Source organism: Gracilinanus agilis, chromosome 1 (genome assembly GCF_016433145.1).
Source record: "Gracilinanus agilis isolate LMUSP501 chromosome 1, AgileGrace, whole genome shotgun sequence".
Lineage (NCBI taxonomy): Eukaryota > Metazoa > Chordata > Mammalia > Didelphimorphia > Didelphidae > Gracilinanus > Gracilinanus agilis.
Window position 1 is genome coordinate 663864802 of NC_058130.1, and position 21059 is coordinate 663885860.

The 21059-nt window shown below is 39.0% G+C and overlaps 1 protein-coding gene across 1 annotated transcript in view; it reads right to left on the reverse strand.

The window, feature by feature from the left end:
- Nucleotides 1-21059, reverse strand: part of EXT1 (exostosin glycosyltransferase 1) — a 340582-nt gene that overhangs the window by 54940 nt on the left and 264583 nt on the right. The window lies entirely within an intron of this gene.

The following is a 21059-nucleotide window of genomic DNA, read 5'->3' on the forward strand; positions in this document are numbered from 1 at the left end:
CCTGACTATTAGCCAGAACTATCAACTATATCAAGTTAATTTAGATTTTTTTTTTTGAAATTAAGTTGGCTACTCCTAGCAATAACAGTCATTCGAGTTAATCATTTAAGAATAACTTTGAAGGAAAGAATATGCTCCATTAAATAAGCATATATTTTATTATGAACTGAAGAAGAGTTGTTAGAAATCATGAGCTTTCCTCTCCTTTTCTGCCAGCTAGCTGCAGCCCTTACAACCACAAAATAAAAAGGCTCCTACCATTGTCTTTACTACATAAAGAATGACAACAACATGAACAGGTTAATTTTCGAAAGACCTACATGAAATTATGAAGAGTGAAATGAGTAGAACCCAGAGAACATTATATACAACAACAGAAATATTATGTCAAAACTGACTTGTGTATATCCGCCTCCAGAGAAAGAACTGATAAACAGAAATAAGTGAAACAGTTTTATTTATACATACATCTTTTCATCAAGTGTTGCCTTCCTAATGGGGAAGAGGGAAGTGTGGGTATTTAAAAACAAATACATAAATTTAAATTAAAAAGTGAAAAAATTATATTTCTAATTCTTGCTCTCTAGGAGTGGTCCTTGCTGTCTCTGATGCTGCATTGAGGGAGACATAGTCAGGTTCTGTGGAAAAGAGTTAGAGTCAAGAGACCTGGGCTGGGCCTGGCTCTACTACCTGTGTGGCCTGAGTAAAGTCACATCCTCTCTCTGGGTTTGCTTCCTCATTTGTAAAATGAAAAGCGGTTTGTCTAAGGTCCATCTGAACTCTAAATTCTATAACTGGATTTTGCTTATTAACTCTTACCTGAGAGCGTGTACTTGGTAGGAAAGGGTTTGTTTAGGTATTTCTCAGGAAGTATCTGTTGTGTCTAAACAAAATGTATCAACTACTTTGTTTATTTAAGCAAGTTTATACTACTACATGATATAAATAGCTATTATTTATGAAATACTTTAGAGGTAAGTCTTGCTATTTATTTTTTCATCCTTACTATAATCCTTCAAGATAAGTGCTATTGTTGTCTCCATTTTACGGATGAGGAAACTGAGGCGCACAGAGGATTTGCCCAGGGTCTCACAGTTAGTTAACGTCTGAAACAGAATTTGAATTTGGGCTTTTTTGCCAAAGTCAAGAAGGCCATTTAATTGCTCCCTAAGTATTATATCCAATGGACACCAGAAAAGAATCCGCTGGCAAGCCAGGCTACTATGAGTTTCTCCCAGGTGGGCAACCTGCAGGACAATGTAGTAAATAGAGGTGAACTTGGAGTGAGGAAAATCTGAGGTTTAACATCACTTCTGATATTTGCAAGCAGTGAGACCTAAGGCAAGCCATTTCCTTGTCTGGATGATGAGATTACAGTGGATGGCCATTAAGGACCCTTCTAGCTCTAACTTCATGATCCTACATGTTCTATTCCACTGTGCTGCATTCCACATCAGTCCTGAATACTGCCCAGATTAGTCGACCCTTTTCTTTTCATACTGCTGCCAAAACATCTTCACCTGTAACACGTACACCTGAATGACATCACGCCGGAGGATCTCTGGAGAAGAGGCAGTAAGAATGTCTTCTTGGCACAGACTGTTCTGTTCGTCGTGGCAGCGCAGAGTTACATCCTACAGGAGATGTCAAAAAGGCCCTGGAATTGTTTTCTTCCCCTCCCCCCCCCCTTTTTTTTTCTTTCCCTTCTTAAGCCAACAAATGGTCATGGCCCACAACCAAAATCCCTCCACTACTTTTTTGTTATTCAGAAATACAGTGCTTTTTCCAGAAGAAGCATCTGGATTAGCTAAATTGTTACCAAGGACAGTTATTAAACACACATGATACTGCTGGGCTAAATAGCTTGAGACTGTTGCCTAGTTTTCCTTCGTATTAGATTTCAGCCATTAACCAATCAGCCAGTTTTCAGAGTATGAATTCTTAATGCAGATGGCTCTGAACCGTTGGCTACAGAGCCCCAAAAAATAGACCAATTTTGTCACATGGAATGTCTTGTTGCTTGGTTTCCATTAAGGTATCTTGGCTTTTGGATAAACTGTCAAGTAAAACTTGGCATTAGAAACACAAAGTGAGTAACTTCCTTTGTAGAGAACTTGACAGCTCAGCTGTGTGTCAAGCAGATAGCTGCCTAATAGGGATCTCCAAAGGCTAATGCATCTTCCTTGGAAAGTTGCCGTTACCACAGGCTGCCTTCCTTGGGATTTGGGCTGGGCAAAACTGAGGGATGATCTTTACAGGGAGGGAACATACCATTGGCTGGTAGGTCATGTCCCTCTCCACAAAGTGTTGGTTTTGGAATTAGAAAAAGTTTTGGAGGTGCGAAAACATAATTGGAAAACTTTTTTTTTTCTCCCTGCTTAAAGGGCTAATTGATTTCACAGGTGTTTAATTATCATTTGCTGTGAGATAATACCTTGTAGTGCCATAAAAAATGGATTTAATTTTCAAGTGCTTGCAAAACCAGCACCAAAGCCAAGTTCGAGCTAAAGCTAGATAATTATTCTATAAATCAAACACACTGCCTCCTTTCTTTGAAATTTTTAATACTTGGCTATAATGATATCTGACAACCTTGAAACTAACATAAAAAGGATTTTTCTGCCAAGTGCCAAGAGGCAGTCATTGGAGTATTTCAGTCAGTCTGGTTCATTAATATTGAGTCAGCCAGCCAGGGGACCCTGGCTTCAGACTTCCAAAACATGCCAACGTGTAAAAGCAGTAAGGTAGAGCAGGCTATTGTGTTTCCTGTAGACAGTAAATGGCCACTAAACTCCATAGAGAATTAGAAACTCATTCCCGACCACCCATACCACAAACTCATAACCAAACTAGCTATCTCGCCAGGACTTTGACTTGAATGTAGTACACAGTGAGGAATGTAAAGGGAAGTTATCTCTATCACTGAACACTTGTCTATCTTGGGTCTAAAACAAGCGAGAGAGGAAAGAGGAAAGCATTTTGGGTTTTTTGTAGGTGGAGAAGGAGACAAACTATAGAACAGCTCCTGGATAAAGCACCTTAGGTAGGTAGGCAGTGGATAGAGTGCTAGGTCTGGAGTTAAGAAAAACTGAGTTCAAATACAACTTGAAACACTTATTCACTGTGTGACAAGACACTTAACCTTCATTTACCTCAATTTCCTCAAGTGTAAAATGGGGATAATAAGAGCACCTTGTTGTGAGGATCAAATGAGACAATATTTGTAAAGCATTTAGCATAGTGCCTGGCACATAGTAGGCATAATATAAATGCTTATTCCCTTTTCCTTCCTCTATCCCCCAAACTCAAGATAGATGTTCCCTCCAACAATACATATCACAACTCTGCTAAGCCTGCCCATCGGTCATTGTTTTCCAATGTTTGCCACAAGTGGTCCAGCTGATACGCTGAGAAATCTTTCTTGATTTCTCTTGAAGGCTAATAGTGGAGGACACAGGGCTCCAACAATTACTGAAGTGTCTTTGTCCATGACCAGCCTAGTTAGTTTTCTGTTCATCTATATTTCTTTGATGATATTCTTTATTCTATCTTCTACTTAGCATATTTTTTGTTAGGTGCTTCAGTAGGTTCCCATCTCATCTACCATCAACCTTTATTGCTCTCTGAGTGAGGCTCATTTTAAATACCCCAGATACTGTAGGATTCCATGACTTATAGTCATACAACAATAATGGTAGAAATTTTTTTTAACACTTATCTTCCATCTTTGAATAAATTCTGTGTATTGATTCCAAGGCAGAAGAGTGGTAAGGGTTAGGCAACGGAGGCTAAGTGACTTTTCCAGGGTCACACAGTTAGGAAGTATTTGGGACCAGTTCTGAACCTAGGACCCCCCCCCCCTCCCTAGGCCTGGCTGTCAATCCATGGGGCACCCAGCTGCCCCAAAAATGTTAATATTAAAACAATGAGGCTTCTTTCTAGGGAGAAGTTTAGGGGCAAAGGAGCTTTTTAATTTCCCTGAAGACATTCCAGAGCACTCCTATTGAATGTGGGGCTCACTTCACTGTATGTTTATATATGTGATCAAGACTAACACATTCATAGACAAAGTCTACAGGTTATCCATCTGAATGCATGTCATAATCTAGTTATTCTTTATCCATGAGGACTTTCCGGTGTGGATAATAAGGCTAAACTCTTGCATGGTGATGAATCACATCTACAAATGCCCACAATATTCTAGGGCTTGTCTACTGAGATTAGCTTGTCATCTGCCCTACCACCAGGCATGTATCAAGTCATTTTCCCCCTTGTTCTGGGCTTATTAATCAAATCATTCATTCATTCATTCATTCATTCATTCATTCATTCATTTATTCTTCTGCCCCTAGCCAGAGCAAGATATGCATCATGGCAATTCACTTCTCAACACTTATAAGAACATTTTCCAAGTTTGATTCAGTCCTAGGCTCTGGGGAAGGATCATTGATTCTCTAAATAATCACATTTTCACAGTAATTAAAAGCCAAATCCCCAAACTCCCTAAAAGTGACATGCAGCTCAAATGCACTTTGGCCCTGGGACCATCTCTATAGGCAAGGTGGTACAATGTTGGGAAATGCTACGCACTTTCACCGGTGCTGCTGAATTTGAGAAAGAAGCAGTCCTGCTTGGAAACAGTTTGGAGAAGGAAAAAAAATAAAGAATGAACAGATCCTTTTCACATGGCAATTTTTGGGAACTGGGCCTCTTTACTGGGAATAATGCAAAGCTGGAGAGTGTCAGCCATTAACACCTGCCATCTGCTCTAACCCAACTCTTGACTGCTGGGACACTCCTGGCTGCCCAGGGACTTCGATTCAGGAAATCTCGGCACACAGGTGTCCTTCCTTCTGTTGCAGAGCAGAGTCTTTCCCAGTGACTTCAGGAGCAGCTAAAGGGAGAAGGCTGAATGGAGGGCTTTCAGTTATTCAGGTATTAGTTTGGATTAGGAGTCCTGAGTACAAGAAAATACATAAATGGCATTTTACAAAATAAAGATGTCCTTTGCACTTCTCTTTGCTTCTTATTCTAATTTTAGGATTATGGGAGGACCTAAGCAACTCCTAGCCCAGCACAATACATATCTTATTTACCATGCCACCTCGCTGGCATTGCTGGTTGTACTTTAGTTTTATTTTAAGGCCTCAGAATTTCACTAGTTTCAGTAATCTCCCCAGTGGTCAGGGATTGGAATTCTTTTATACTTTAGTAATAATTATAATAGCTAACATTTGTGTAAGTGCAGGGAGGTGGTACTGTGGATTTGGAATCATGAAGACTCATTTTCCTGAGTCCAAATTTGACCTCACACACTAACTTGGTGACCCTAGACAAGTCATTGAACCCTATTTGCCTCAGTTTCCTCATCTGTACAATGACCTAGAGAAGGAAATGGCAAACCTCTTCAGTATCTTTGCCCAGAAAACCCCAAATGGGATCACGTCAGATGTGACTGAAACAACTGAAAATACAACATCTGTATTAGTGCCTACCATGAGCCAGAGGCTTCATTATGTACTTGACAAATATTCTCATTTGATCTTCACAAAAGCTCTGGGATGAAAATATTATTATTATTATTATAACCTTGTGTTACAGATGAGGAAACTGAGGCAAACAGAGGTTGAGTGACTTGGTGGATTTGAACTTAGATCTTCCTGTCTCCTGGCTTGGCATTCTGAATAACCTATGATAGAAGGTATGGCCAAAATTCATCAGGAGGAGATAATCTTTTGGTGATAAGGTGCTATAAATCTAGGTAGGTTGGTCCTCAGACAATAGCCACTTAAGCCATTGTTCAAAGTCTTGCCAGAATTCATACTCCATTAACATGGCTTTGGAGTACTTCAAATCACATCTATGCTACAGTGAGAGACAGGAGGAGGGTTTCAGTGGCAACAAGATAATGATAAAAAGCATGCAATTAAAATTTCAGAGCATCATAGATTAAGAAGGGACACTAAAAGTGGTCAAGGTGGGGTAGGTAGGTAGCTCCATAGCTCAGTGGATGGAGAGCCAGGCCTAGAGACAAAAGGTCCTGGGTTCAAATATGGTCTCAGGCACTTCCTAGCTGTGTGACCCTGGGCAAGTCACTTAACCCCCATTGCCTAGCCCTTACCTCTCTTTTGCCTTGGAACCAAGACATTGAATTGATTCTAAGATAGAAGCTAAGAGTTAAAAAAAAAAAAAAGAATAAATGAAAGGAAGTTTCATATTACTTGCTATCTCTGAGAAGTCTATGAGAAGACATATTTTGCTATCACTCTGGAGAGGCTATTGATTGTCATAGCTAGAGAAAGACTATCTGACGATAGAGGAATGATTAAGAGAACATTCCTGAGACACTGAAGCTAATTCTTATAGAGAAACTAGTTGTGAAGACACAGAGAATTCTTGAGGGCCCAATTGTCATTCTGAGAGAGTCTGGATTATGTTTCCAGAGTTGAAGAGAAGTTGGGTGTTTTAGCTGATTGTCAAAGGTGACTCTTGGTATGATTTTTCCAACTGTGACACACTGTTAAAATATTTCAATATATCTTAGTATTGTCATACTGTTAGTAAACTGTATAAACAGAAACATTGGCATGTATATGGAAATACTCTATAACACCAAGAAGGAAAAGGAAAGGAGGTCCAGTTTAAGGCTCACTTGGGGAATGTAGAAGTTATTGCTGAGATTTCCTTTGAACAGTCCCCAGTCTAAAAATCATAGAGAAAGCCCCCTTTAATGACATGTATCTAATAATCTTAAGCAACAGAAGGATTATTCTTTTTATTGTTTTTAGATGGTTTTGTTGGGTATTTTACTATCATTTTTTAATTAACATTTTTCCAGATTACCTGTCAATAATTTTTAATAATCATTTTCTGACATTCTGAAATCCGTGTTCTCTCCCTCACTCCCAAACCCTCCAACCTCCCCAAGATAGATTGTGCATGTGTTATCACATGATACATATTTCCAGGTTCATCATGTTGTGAAAGAAGACACATATTGCTTAAACTAGGGAATAATTTCTGAAGGAAATGAAGTGAAGAATGCTATACTTCAAACTGCATTCAGACTCCATCAGTTCCTTCTATGGCAGTGGAGAGCCCTTTTTATTGAGTCTGCTGGAGTTGTCCTAAATCCTTGCATTGCTGATATCATCATTATTCTTTTGAAAATGGGATTTTAAAAGTGATTTTTTGCTGTGGACCCCACTGGCAGACTTCTTATTTTTTTTAAGCTCATATATTCTATTTTAGAATTGATACTAAGTATTCATTATAAGGCAGAAAAGTGGTAAGGGTTAAGCATTTGGGATTAGGTGACTTGCTCTGAGTTACAAAGCTAGGAAGTATCTGAGTCCAGATTTGAATCCAGAACTTCCTATCTCCAGGCCTGGCTTTCTATCCACTGAGCCACCTAGCTACACCCACTTTGGCAGTCTGATGATGTCTATGGACCCCTTCTAAGAATAATGTGTTTGAATAATTGAAAGAACTGCTAGATTTCAGCTAAAGGTGGGTGAAAATAAAGGTATATGTTTTTCTCCCTTTCAAGTTTATGGATGTCTTAAAATCTATCCACAGATTCTTGGAGGAATGGGTGTCCTGTGTCCCAGATTAAAAACTTCTGTTACAAAATAACTTACTTTCAACTTTACCAATAAGGCCAGACAGAGTCCTTAGTCAAAGCAAAGAGAAGCAGGTCCTCTTCAGTTCATTTCTACAGTCACTGAGCAAGAGATTATCAAGTGCTGGGTTACTGTGCTAGCTAATGAGGATGCCAAAAAACTAGGGAATCAAACCTAACTGAGACTAGATTTTTAAAAAGGCACAACATGAGTAAATTCCAGAAACAACTTACTTCAACGACTTTAAGAAAGCATTTAGAATCCAAGCCTGAGGTCAGTTTTGTCTTGTTTTGTGTTACTGGATGGGGTGGCAAAGAGTACATTCCTAAACACTTTCCTCCTTCTCCTACTCAAGCCTTTCCTGGAGTCTGTCAGCAATGTATTCATCCAACCTGAATCCCCAGAATACAAACATCTGCATCCCAAATGGTGAATTCAGTGACTGAGCTTCCCAGTGTCACGAGTGATGCCCACCGAGGCGTCAGCATGCCAATCCTGCCGGGTACCCAGTACTAAATGTGCTAGCAAGCCGATACATTATTTACACCAAGGTATTCAGACACAGTATCAAGAACATAAAACATTCATCCACGAAGGGACCACTTTGTCATTTTAAAATAATTATGTTTCTTTAAAGAAACCAACAAATTCCTTTGTCCCCGAATTATTTATTGAGTGTAGTAGCCAAATGAAATAATTTTTTTTTTTTAGTGAGGCAGCAAGATTTCATCAGACTTGCTAAAATTAAGGAAAAGAAATGGAAAGATAAAGAGAGAAGGGTAAAAACGGTGGGGGGAGCAGGATGACTTCCCAGTATTTCACTGCAATGTCTTTAGAACCCAAATGCTTCATAAACTTCTTAGTGTTCAAATCTTCTTCATCACACTTGGCTTATGAAATGCACAACCCTTTGTAATATCAGTGGAACACTATGGTTATATAGTCAAACATGCAAAGTACATGCTTAAGAATCTAACAACCAAAATCCAGGTATATTTTCAAATAATTCTCCAGACAAAGGAAATTGAACATGACTTTCTCTACAAGTGAAAGTTCTAGGTTTATTTGCACAGATATGGTAGTGATCTACAGTGGTTAGCCAGTGCCATCTCAAAGGCTTTTATGGAAGGTTAGCACATAGTATTAAGTGTGTTTATTGTGTTAAATTTAATTAAAACTTTATTTACAAGTAGCTGTAGTCATTCGATACAACCAGTAGATGGGGCACATCCACATGGCAAGTCTTGGGCTATCAGCCTCCCTTTCCACTCTGCATGATCTGAGGGAGCATCTCTCCTGATGGGTTAGTGGACTTCTCTTTCTTTTAGCCTCCTACTGGAGAGATTTAGAGAAGATACCTGGACTGTTCTCACAAAACAAAACAAACGTTTTAGGATCCTAGATAGTGAAGAGTGAGAAGGTACTTTGGAGTTCATCTAGAAGAAGCCCTTCAATGTACAGATAAGGAAACCCCCCCCCCCCCAAGTTAAGGGACTTGTCCAAGATCATACAGTAATAAATGACAGAACTGGAAATGGAACCCAGTTCTTTTAACTCCAAATGCAATTGCTTTCTTCACTGTACTATGGGGTTGTCCCGTTCTTTTCCTAAGTTCTAGAATTCCCTCCTTTCACATGTAAGAGGCAGGGGACTACCAGAGGTGGACATTGTAGACAATGTTAGACCTTATCACTAGACGGTATTTTTTCCCTCTTCTGTTTCTCATGGCTATAAGGGATGAGTCAGTTCTGGGGCAAGGAAGAGGCATTTAGAAATATATATATTAATTTATATATTAATATAAATACATTAATGAAAAATAATAGGAATGAGTGGTAGAAGAAGGAATTTACTTCCTTCAAAAGATTGTCTTGTTTGTTGAACAGTCCTGAATTGCACAATTCCCTAACATGGGGTATGAAATGGTGTTGCATAACCCAGATGAGGTACTTTCTTCACAATAATCTTAAGATGGGGTTAGAGGAAGGAGGAGAGAAGGAATTATCTACTATAGTCAAAACACGACTTTTTGCTAGTCAATGAAAAAATACAATTAGGCAAGCATGTACTCAGCAGCTACTCAGGTGATGTTCCCTATAGGCACCAGGGAACAAAAGGTAAAAATGAGAAATAGTCCTTGTCCTCAATCAGCTTACATTCTGCTGGAGAAGGTGGGATATTACATGATCTCAAATAAATTAAGTAGAAGATAATTTGAAAAGGGGAAGAACACTAACGTTTAAGAAGAGTGAGAAAGATGGTAAAAGAGATGAGGTTTAAGGGAAGCCTAGAAATTTAACAGATGAGAGGCAAGGAAAGACATGAGCACAGACATGGAGGTGGAAGAAGAAATTCTGAGTTTGTGGAACAATAAATAGGTTAATTTGGCTGGGATGGAGAAGGGTAATATGGTACCAGCTCTGTGTCATCTCTAGATTCAGTATGGTGGTAAAAGGATTTCCAAGTGTCAAGTGGTATTTCCAAAGGTAGCAGCCGAAACAACAAAATCAAAAGTTGACATTTATATAGCACTTAGCTTTGTGAAATCTCTTAAATTATCCCAATTGAGATATTCCATTTGGAAAGAACCCTAGTCATCTTTTGATCTTACCACGCATTTGAAAGAATAGAAACTATGGCCTACAAAGATTAAGTAACTTGATCCAAGGTCAAGCTGCTGCTAGTAAATGGCCAAGATAGAGATGGAAATCTAATTCTTATGCCAGTTTTCTTTTGGCCACAAAGTTTCTAATGGTATAAAAGAAGGAATGAATGAATGAGTGAATGCACAAAGGAATAAAAAACATTTCTTAAGCACTTATTTTGTTTCAAGCATTGTGTTGGGAATACAAATATAAGAAGTTCATTTTGCATTTTTTATTTACTTTAGTAAAATGTAATTATAAGCGATGTGAATATCTATCCCTTATGTTGCTGCCTAGAGTAAGTTTTCAAAGCAAATCCAACCATTTATTTAACAAATACTTATTGAAAACTTATCATATGGTTCCTAATGTGGGAAATACACAGTATCTCATATTCTTTTCTGAGTAATGACACGCAAGTCCCTCCTTTAAATAATAATAGCTCACAGTCTATTCAGGGAGAGATGAGGTATATGTATGAAAAGTTCAGCAATGCAAGTCTTAATAATAATGATAATAATATAATAAAAGATGACAATAAAACATGTTACAAGGCAAAGATAGACGACACCCAGTTCATAAGTACGGAATGATTTGAGGAAAGATCACTATGAAATGAAATACACCAAGAAGGTTTTTATGGGAGACCTAGGATTTAATCTGACATTTGAAGGATGGATATGCTTTAAATAGTTAAAGGCCAAGGGCGAAAAGGTCAAAAATATATGGGCAGGAAGAGGTGTTGCAACTAGTGAAGTTCTAAGAAGGTGGATTTCATCTTCAAATAAAGAAAAATTTAACAAGTAGAGCTACTGAAAAATGAAATGGTTTATGTTGGTTAGATGTGGGATGGAGCACAGCAGTGGGAATGTAAAGCACTTGAGTCACTTAGTTTAGGTTCAAATCCTACCTCTGACGCTTATAACCTTCGGGAGTCTGGCAAATTACTTAACCCCCTGGGCCTCAGTTTCCTCATCTGCAAAATGAGGGATTTGGACTAGATACCTTCTGAGTCATCATCCTAAGTATGATTCTTAGTCCCTGAGTCTACAATTTCTTACCTATAAAATGAAAAGTCTCGGACTAGATGTTCCCTGAGATCCCTCTAACTTGGAACCTTTGATGAAGCAGGAAACAGGTATGACATATTTAAGGGAAAGCAAGTATACCAATCTTTGTCACATATTCATGCAATGGGGGTGAAAAAAAATCTACTTAATATTAATATATTCAAAGTTGTGCAAAAAACTTTGATAAAACAGCCATCCCTATTGCATCTGTTTTCTGGAGAGAAAAGTGATAGAAGTAGCACATATAAAGCAACCTGCAAATTGGCACTTCCTATAGGGTGAAGTTGAATTATCATATGTCATAATAACCAATAGATTTGCCCACACCCCTGTGCTGGCTTACATGGGCATTTCGCAGCTTCCAAATGAGCCTGGATTTCTTGCACCAGATCCCCAAAGGATAGTAAATCAGAGTGCTATCTATCTCCACAAACTTTCAAGCAGATGTTCTCCCTGTGCTTGCTTTCCCAAGTTCCAGATGGTTGCAGATACCGACTCCTTCCTCCTTCAGCCTCTCAGATTGCACTTCAGACATGTCAGCAACTCTGGCTGATACTGGTGGCTGAGAGACTCGGTTCCTTAAAAAGCCCTGCACAACACAGTGGCATTTGATCCACGCATGTGAGAAACCCATCGACTGCAGGAATGTATTATATCACCCACAGAATTTTATTACCGGCATCTATTAGTTTAATGAAGCTGCTTTGCATTCTAACTTAAGTGTTTCTACAACCAGTTAACCCCCTGCTTGCCAGAATGAGTTCATATCATCATGTACCAAAAAGGCTTTAATCTCCCCAGAAGTGAGAATGGTGGATAATGGTTTAAACTCTCAGAAACCGACATATGATTAATATCAGAATTGCAGCAGCCCTCTATCTCCCACACTATTTGCTTCAATATATTAAAGGATCTGTGATTTCAGTGGTGCAGACAGGGCTATAATGAGCAATATTTTGCCCTGGAGCAAGCAGCATGGAATGTGGGGAGGGGGCAGGGGAAGCAGGAGCAAAGTTCTTAGAACTTCCTATTTTTAAATGATTATGATTGCTTACTAGATGTTAGTTTAATGCTTAAGAATCACTTGCAAAGCTCTAGCTGTCCAGCTCTAGTTTTGGCTCAGCACAGACTCAGATTACAATTGTCCACATCTTAGTCAAATAAGCTTGATGAGTTTTTATGCCTAGGTGCCGGGGGAGGCAGTAATCCCCAGTTGGTCACCTTCTGGTGACGAGCCTATCTGAACTTAGCTTCAATGCTCACTGATTGGCAATTATACAGTCAAACTGGTTCCATAATCCAAGCTCAACTTGGTAAGACTTGCTGGAGTTTATTTTCACTGGCATAGACTGAGAACCAAGGGTCACTTCCAAAGCTATGAGGAAACAGTCTAGGACTTTAAGGGAAGCTTCTACTTCACATGCTACAAAAATCAAGTGGTCAGTGAGTTAGGGAGTATCTACTCCAGGCATATGAAAACTTCCCCAGGTAGAAGGGCAAATAAGAAAAATTTGTTCCCATGGTCATGAAGGCAGTTGGACAAGGCACTAGGGAGTGCTTAGAGCTTGGTTAGATATCTAAGAAGCCTGCATCCTGAGCCATTACCAGTCATCTTGACTTTTGTCTTGCCTTTGGACTTTGATGACTCTGAAAGAGAAAATGAGGCTGATGACTTGGTGAAATTCTGCCCCATTTTAATCCAATTTATTCTCAAGTCAGAAGCTACATGGAGTCATTTTGATCCTCTTTGGATCTAAAGGACAACAACCAAACATGTATATACAAGATATATCCAGAGCAAATGAGAAGCGAGCACAAAGGTGAAAGAATAAAGGAGTGGGGAGGGGATGAGGGGAGAAAGGTCGCTGGAGAAGAGACAGGAAAAGTCTCTTGGAGAAGGTGGGATTGGAGCTACTCTTAAATGAAGCCAAGGAAAATATGAGGCAAAGAGATGTGCCTACAGGCAACCTATTCTCATATCAAAGAATGAGTTTCATTTTTTGTTCAACTAAATAAAAAATTCTCTTGAAATGATCACACGAATTAAGGGCATAGAAAGAGACAGCACTTGAGGATGATAGATAAGAAATCTTAATTAAAGATCTGGACAAAGTCACCAGCTTAGTGTATTCTATAATTCTACCAACTTCCCAAAAGAACTGATTCTACGCACCAAAATTTGCTAAGTGCTTGCTACCTGTACGATGCTATTATGTAATCATTAATTATGTAATAACAAATACATAATTCACATTTATAGTGGTTAAAAGTTTGCAGAGCCCTTCCAAATTGTGACTTTTCACATTGAATTTTCAATATATCATGGATCAGCAAAAGAAATTAAATGGGAATTTGGAGTGAAGTTTGCAGAAACCTCTGATGATATATAAAAGCTAGTAGATGAGAGAGAGAAAAAAATTCAGAAATGCATACTTAACCCAAAATTTACAATTAGGTACCACAAATACTCCATGAAGGAAAAAGAAAAAAAATCAGATTTCTTCTCTGGTACAAAGGAAGGGCCCAAATTTTTTCCTCACATTTTCCAGGTCATGAGGGCACTGTTCTGAAGCAGGGATAACTATCTATATATGTATTGTTGTTGTTCAGTCCACTTTAATCATCTTTGACTCTTTGTGATCCTCTTTGGGGTTTTCTTGGCATATATTAGAACGATTCCTTTCTCAAAATTATTTTACAGATGAGGAAACTGAGGCAAACAGGGCTAAAGGACTTGTCTTAGTTCATGTTGTTAGTAAGTGTCTGAGGTCAGATTTGAAATCAGGAAAATGAATCTTCCAGACTCCAGGCTCCGAACTCTACCTACTGGACCACCTAGTTTCTTTCAAAGCTCTTACATAAGACCTTTCCCTCTCCCTCTAGCCGATAACATTCTCTCAGTTTTACTGTGCATATACTTTATACTCGCTGACTTGTACATGTGATTTACATCCATCAGATGGTAAGCTCCTTGAGGGCAAGAAATATTTATTTCACTTCTGTTTTTGTTTCCTTAATATGTAATAGACACTTAAATGCCTGTTGATTGATTGATTAGAAAAAAAGGGGATTTTGTAAAAACAAGTATGAAGGGAAATGGAATTTATGGGTAGAGCTCGGAGAGTGGGGCAGAAAGTGGCTCTTGGGCCCAGCAAGGAGGAGAGCCACATCTTTTTTTTTTTTTTAACACTGCAGGGAATTGGGCAGAGGGTGAAGGAGAATACGGAGATTTACAGGAGTTCAGGATGTTTTCTCTTGCCTTGGTCATTTTATGCAATGAATTTACTGCCTTTTTAAGTCTTCCATCTTAAAAGTAGAAGATCCTTTTTATTAAATTGAGTAGAAAGGGGATAGATGGATGTGATGACATGCATGTGTGAGGTATGCTGAGTGTGCTTTCCCACATACACACCTGGCATAATTAATCCATGTTATCATCACCTGTCCCTTCCCAGCTTGCAAGTGGGGAGGCCATGTGGCTGGCTTTTCATGTCTCCTTTCATATTTTCTACTAAGCTTTGTGATGTTCCCTCAGTTCTCTTAGCCCCAAACCTCCTTTGTACACAGGAGCTCAGAAACAGAAATCTCTCTCATCCTGATTCCTAGAGCTAGTAGTAGTAGCAGCAGCCATCAGGTGAACAAGCATTTCTCCACTGTCTACTTTGTGCCAGGCACTGGGGACACAAAGAACATCCCCACTCCAGTCTTATTCCACTAGCAAAAAAAAAAAAAAATCCTTGCTTTCTAGAAGCTCATAGTCCAGCATACAAATAACAACATATAAACAATGTATTGGGGAAAATTATCAATAGAAGGGAGGCAATATCATTTTTTAAACCTTTACCATCTATCTTAGAATCAATATTAAAGATTGGTTTCAAGGCAGAAGGGCTTAGCAACTGAGGTTAAGTGACTTGTCCAGAGTCATACAGTTAGGAATGCCTGAGGACGCCTTTGGGCCCAAGACCTCCTGACTACCAGCCTGGAACTCTATCCTCTGAGATACCTAATCGTCCCTTAAAGAAAAAATTTTTGGTTGTTTTTCAAACCTTTATTTTGTATCTTAGTATCAATTTTCAGACAGAAGAGCAGCAAGGGCTAGGCAATTGGGGTTAAGTGACAGCAACTTTATGGCAGTGATAGGCAACCTTTTGAGCTTGGTGTGTCAAAAAACCAAGCATAACTCAGACCGTGTGTTACTTAGAGAAAAAAAACATAATTTTGTGATATTTATAGTTTAAATAACCCAAATGTTTAATTGTAATATGTAACTGTGTTTAATAAGCCAAAAATTGGTAAATTAATATAGGTAGATTTATCATCTATAGTGCACAGTGTGTCTACACTACACTACTACAGCAAATATTTCATCCTCGGTATGCGACTGCGTGTCATCGAAAATGGCTACGCGTATGTGTGTTATAGGTTTGCCATCACCGGTTTATGGATTCCTGAGTGTTTAGGGGTGGGGTAGGTAATCTTCAAAAGACTTGAAAAGAGGTGGCTCACTGGATAGATGGGAGATCCTGGGTTCAAAACTGGCCTCAGACATTTCCTCACTGGGTGACCCTGGGAAAGTTCCTCAGACCCTGTTGCCTAACTCTTGCTGCTCTTCTGCCTTGAAATCTATACTTAGTATTGATTTTGAGGCAGAAAATAAGGGTTTAAAAAAAAGACAACTAGGAAAATAAATAGGAAGGGGCCAGATTATTTTGTAGTTGTAGCTGTAGTGGCAGTGGTAATAGTAGTAATTTAGTGTTTATGGACATGTATCCCCTATTAGGACATCTAGGTGGGGAAGTGGAGAGTTCAGGACCTGAAGTCCAGAAGACTTATCTTCCTCAGTTAAAATCCTGATTCAGACACTAGCTGTGTCATTTAACCCTGTTTTGCCTCAGATTCCTCCTCTGTAAAGTTATCTGGGGAAGGAAATGGCAAACCACTCCAGAATCTTTGCCTAGAAAATCCCAAAAGGAGTCAGGAAGAGTGGGACATGACTGAAAATGACTAACCACCACAAAATCCCCTGTAAAAAGGGCCAAGGACGGCTTCTCTTATTTTTCTTTGCCTCCTCAGTGTCTAGCCCAGTGATTCCCAAAGTGGGTGCCACAGCCCCTTGGTGGGTGCTGCAGTGATCCAGGAGGGCGGTGATGGCCACAAGTGCATTTATCTTTCCTATTAATTGCTATTAAAATTAATTTCCAGGGGCGCTAAGTAATATTTTTCTGGAAAGGGGATGGCAGGCCAAAAAAGTTTGGGAACCACTGATCTAGCCTATAGTAGGCAATTAATAGACGCATGTCTATAGACTGAACCAAACAGGTCTCTTAAAGAGGTTCCCTTAGACATCACTGTAGTTGGCTTAAAAGGGTCATTAACTTTCACACTCTCTCCTTGTATGTACTTCATCTTTCCTGGTTTTGATAGGACTGGATCATTTCACACATAGCACATTCTTCTAAGAGGGAAGGATGCCACAGCACAGAGTGAAAACCATCGATTCCTGCCAAAGCTCCTCCAAAAGTTTTGTTCTGAATGAGGCATTAGGCATTAGTACTAGCTAGAGGTAATGGTTCTGTGCCTATAAATCTTGCAAATAGCCAGGAATTCTTGATGTCTAAAAATTCAGATAATCTCTCAAATATTTAGGCAGAATTATGGCATATTAATTTACTTCAGTATGGTTCTGTACAAAAATGTCTTCTTGTTCTTTCTTTTTTAAGCCCTTGCTGTCTATCTTCAAATAAATATTAAGTATCTGTTCTAAGGCAGAGGAGCAGAAGGGCCTCGGTATTTGGAGTTAAATGAATTGCTCAGGGTCACACAGCTAGGAAGTGTCAGAGGCCAAATTTGAACCTAGGACCTCCCATCTCCAGGCCTGGCTCTCTATCCACTGAGCCACCCAGCTGCTTTATCACTAATATTTCTCTTCTTCTGACAGAACCCTCCTTTGAAACAAGTTCAAATCATTCCATTGGCCATGCCTGAAAATGTATGGTTTCTTCCAAATCTATATTCCATCTCTGCAAAAATGCCTTGGGTACGCTTCACTCTCAGAAGATGCTTTTTAAATGTAAATATTTCCTGAAATGGTCACAGCACTGTTTAATGGATAAAGTACTGTGTGTAGAGTTCAAACTCTAACACTTACTTTGTGACCCTAGGCAAGTCACTTAGCCTCTGTGTTCCTCAGGTAACTAACTCTTTGTGATTTTTCTAAGTTACTCATGGACTTCCCTAGTAGAGGAAATTCTCTACACCAATGCTTCCCATATTATTTCCTGACAGTTTTTAAGGATGGACACATAAGTCTGCCATTCCATGTGGGCTTCTCTCATGCAAAATCTGATCTACAAAAATCTAAGCATGTAAAAAAGTTAAAGACTAATGGGTTCAGACCTTTGATTTTATTAGTATGGAGAACCTCTTGTGTGGAAATTCTACATGCCAATGCATATCAGCAACTTATCTGTAACTTAGTCCTTTAAAAAAAAAACTTTTACCTTCCATCTTTGAATAAATACTATGTTCTAAGGCAGAAGAGCAATAAGGACTAGGCAATGGGGGTTGAGTGACTTGTCCAGGATCATAAGTTAGGAAGTATCTAAGACCACATTTGAATCCAGGAGCTCATCTGCAGGCATGACTCTCAATCCACTGAGCCATCCACTGAGCTGTTGTAACTTAGACTTTCAGAGAGGGCCCACTAAGAGATTAAGTGACTTGCACACATCATGTGGCTGTTTTTGTCTGATCCATAGCTTGAGCTCAGATCTTCTATTAAACTATGTCATTCTGTCTCTACAAAGACTTAGTTTTATTCTAAATACATTGAAATAAATGCTTATTCTAAATTGTTATTTTAAAGAATAACACAAAATACCTTTAAAATACCAAGCTAACCATCAGCATTACCATGATCTGGAACAATTCTGAAGGACAGTTGGAGTCGGAAAGCAGATCAAAGCATGTGATTTTTCACTCTAGTTTATTTGTATTTTTATTTTGGGGTTTTGGTATTATATGATTATTCTCTTCCAACAATGACTAATATGGAAGTATGTTTTGCATGATAATACATGGAAAACCCCAAACAAATTCCTTACCATCGCTGGGAGGGTGGAGGGAGACAATTTGCATCTTATAATTTCAGAAAATGTATGTTGAAAATTGTTATTACACATAATTGGAAAAATAAATACATAAAAATAAATAAAGTACCAATCTAACATGATAGAACAGGAACAGGAACTCACATATTTCCATAACTCTCTGCAGAGCTGATTTTTTTCCTCCTTTAAATTTTCATGGATATTTTGTGTTTTTACATCATTTCCATCTCTTGAGTATACTTCTCCCATATGCAATCCCCCTAACTATCTCTACTATTTCATAAGCAATAAGGAAAAAAGAGAGGAGAGAAGCAGTTTGGCAAGACCTACCACCCAAATCTGAGTATATGCCATATATAGTGTACCTTTACTCCCCCATCTCTGCAAAGAAGTGATACAAGCCTGTACCATTTCTTAATAAGAGTGGGGTTAATTTGGATTATGGGTTACAAAAGAATTCTTCACTTCACCAAAGGATTCGTGCCAGGAATCTTTTAAATTCTGAGTTCTTCTGGTTCATTTCACTTTGGGCAGTCCCTTAGAACTCTCGGAGGTTTCATTTTCTCTTGCCTACCTGCTCACCTGCTGGGAGCATCAAATGAAATCATGTATGGGAGACCATTTTGTAATAAGTTCTTTATCTGTAAAATGAGGGGCTTGGATAATGATCCCATGGTCCCTTCCAACTCCAAATCTTGTGAACTGTCAGGTGCTATACAAGAATAAGGGCTGCTAAGTATTTGCAGTGGAGTTCAAATGTGGCCTAAGACACTTGCTAGTTGGGTGACTCTAAGCAAGTCATTTATTCCTTTTTGCCTCAGTTTCCTCATCTGTAACATGAACTGGAAAAGGAAATGGCAAACCCTTCTAGTATCTTTGCTAAGACAGTCCTAAATGGGATCATGAAGAGCTGGACGGGACTGAAACAAATGATCAATAAAATACATGCATAAAGAGGCATTCCTCAATTTATTCCTACCCTGTCTGTGCCCCTAGAAAAGTAGTTATCATGTAAAGTTAAAGAGACTTTTATTTTTATCCTTGGAGTATGCTCCAACATTTGATAAGCAACAGCTGTTGACCAGTTAGTAAAATAGTTCCATTTACATACCTAAAATTTACATTTTTGTGGGCTGATTTTTTTTCCCCCTGGAAAGTATTTTTTTAGGTTGCATCCGTCTTCTTGGACTTGATTTCCTTTAACCATCCAAAAAACCTAAGTGACATTTTCTTTGGTCACAGACCGCTTCAGTTCCAATTACATTTGGCCAGGAAACCAACTCTGAAAATCTCATCATACCTTGGAAGTCCTGGGACCGCTCTTAAGTCAGTGTGGCCCTGCCCTCCCTTGCCTGTTTTTTTTTTTTTTTAAAGTGGGAGAAAATTTATAGCCTAGGAAGATATATCAGGGAGAAGCAACCTACTTATGCACACAATGTCTAGAGCAGGGCCAGGTGGCAGCCCAAGCTTCCAATGGATGTCTGCATGCAGGCAAAGGAAAGAGGGAGGGAACAGAAGAAAGTGCCTCCAGTCTCCATGGTCAATTCAGTTTGGGGCTTCTCTGTGGAGGCTGCCAATTAGAGCTGACTGTCATGGTGGTTTGTGTGAAATGACCACCTGTCTGTTAGGAATTGGACCAGGATTACAAGTTCATTCCATACACTCCACCAAACAGCTGTTGTGGGATAATGATTTTCAATCACTATGAACCTGGTGGAATTCGAACCAGCAACATAAAGGGGAAGGGCTAGATATCCCATTACCTGATCTCTAGAGAACCTTAACCCTCCTTTTGGGCTCCTCTATACCCTGAAGCACCACCTTCAAAATAATTCATGTTTCTTTTCCTTTTTAGATGAGACTTTTCACAATTTTAATCCTGGATGTCCAGAATCAAATGAAACTCTCCAAGAAGTAGATCCACCTCGCGGCAAAAAGAAAAAGAAATCTACGATATAGTAGTGTTCTTGTTAAGTGCAGGCAGGTTGAAACTTTTGAATGAAAATGATTTTATTCTCCCATTTCACAGGACAGAAGTGCAAAGAAAAGACAGTAGGTGAGACAGACATTTAGGCGTTTCAAAAGATCCTCAGTAGAATAAAGACTGACATTGACTGTGGACAGCAGTCTTTCTTTCTTTCTTTCTTTCTTTCTTTCTTCCTTCCTTCCTTCCTTCCTTCCTTCCTTCCTTCCTTCCTTCCTCCCTCCCTCCCTCCCTTCCTTCCTTCCTTCCTTCCTTCCTTTCTTTCTTTTTTTCTTCAAGACAGATGGTTTACAACAGAAATGATAGCATGATATTTGAATCCTTGTTTCTATGGCCAGATCTGGCTAATGCATTAGCTTTTAAGTGGGCTGAATAGAAGATATATGTATGGGAATTTTCTTGTCCCAAGAGCTCTGGTGATCTCAATTACAAGAAGAATTTTAAATGGTTCAAAACTTCCATGTTCTCACTCAAACAAAACGTGGGATGGTTTCTGCCACACCCCATCCCCCTAAAAAAAAAAAAAACCAGTAAGAACCACCCCATAAAAATATGTGGGTAAATCAGCCTTTGGCTCCTGCTGATTGATTCCAGCATAGGAAAAGGTGAACTTTCAGCCAAATAAT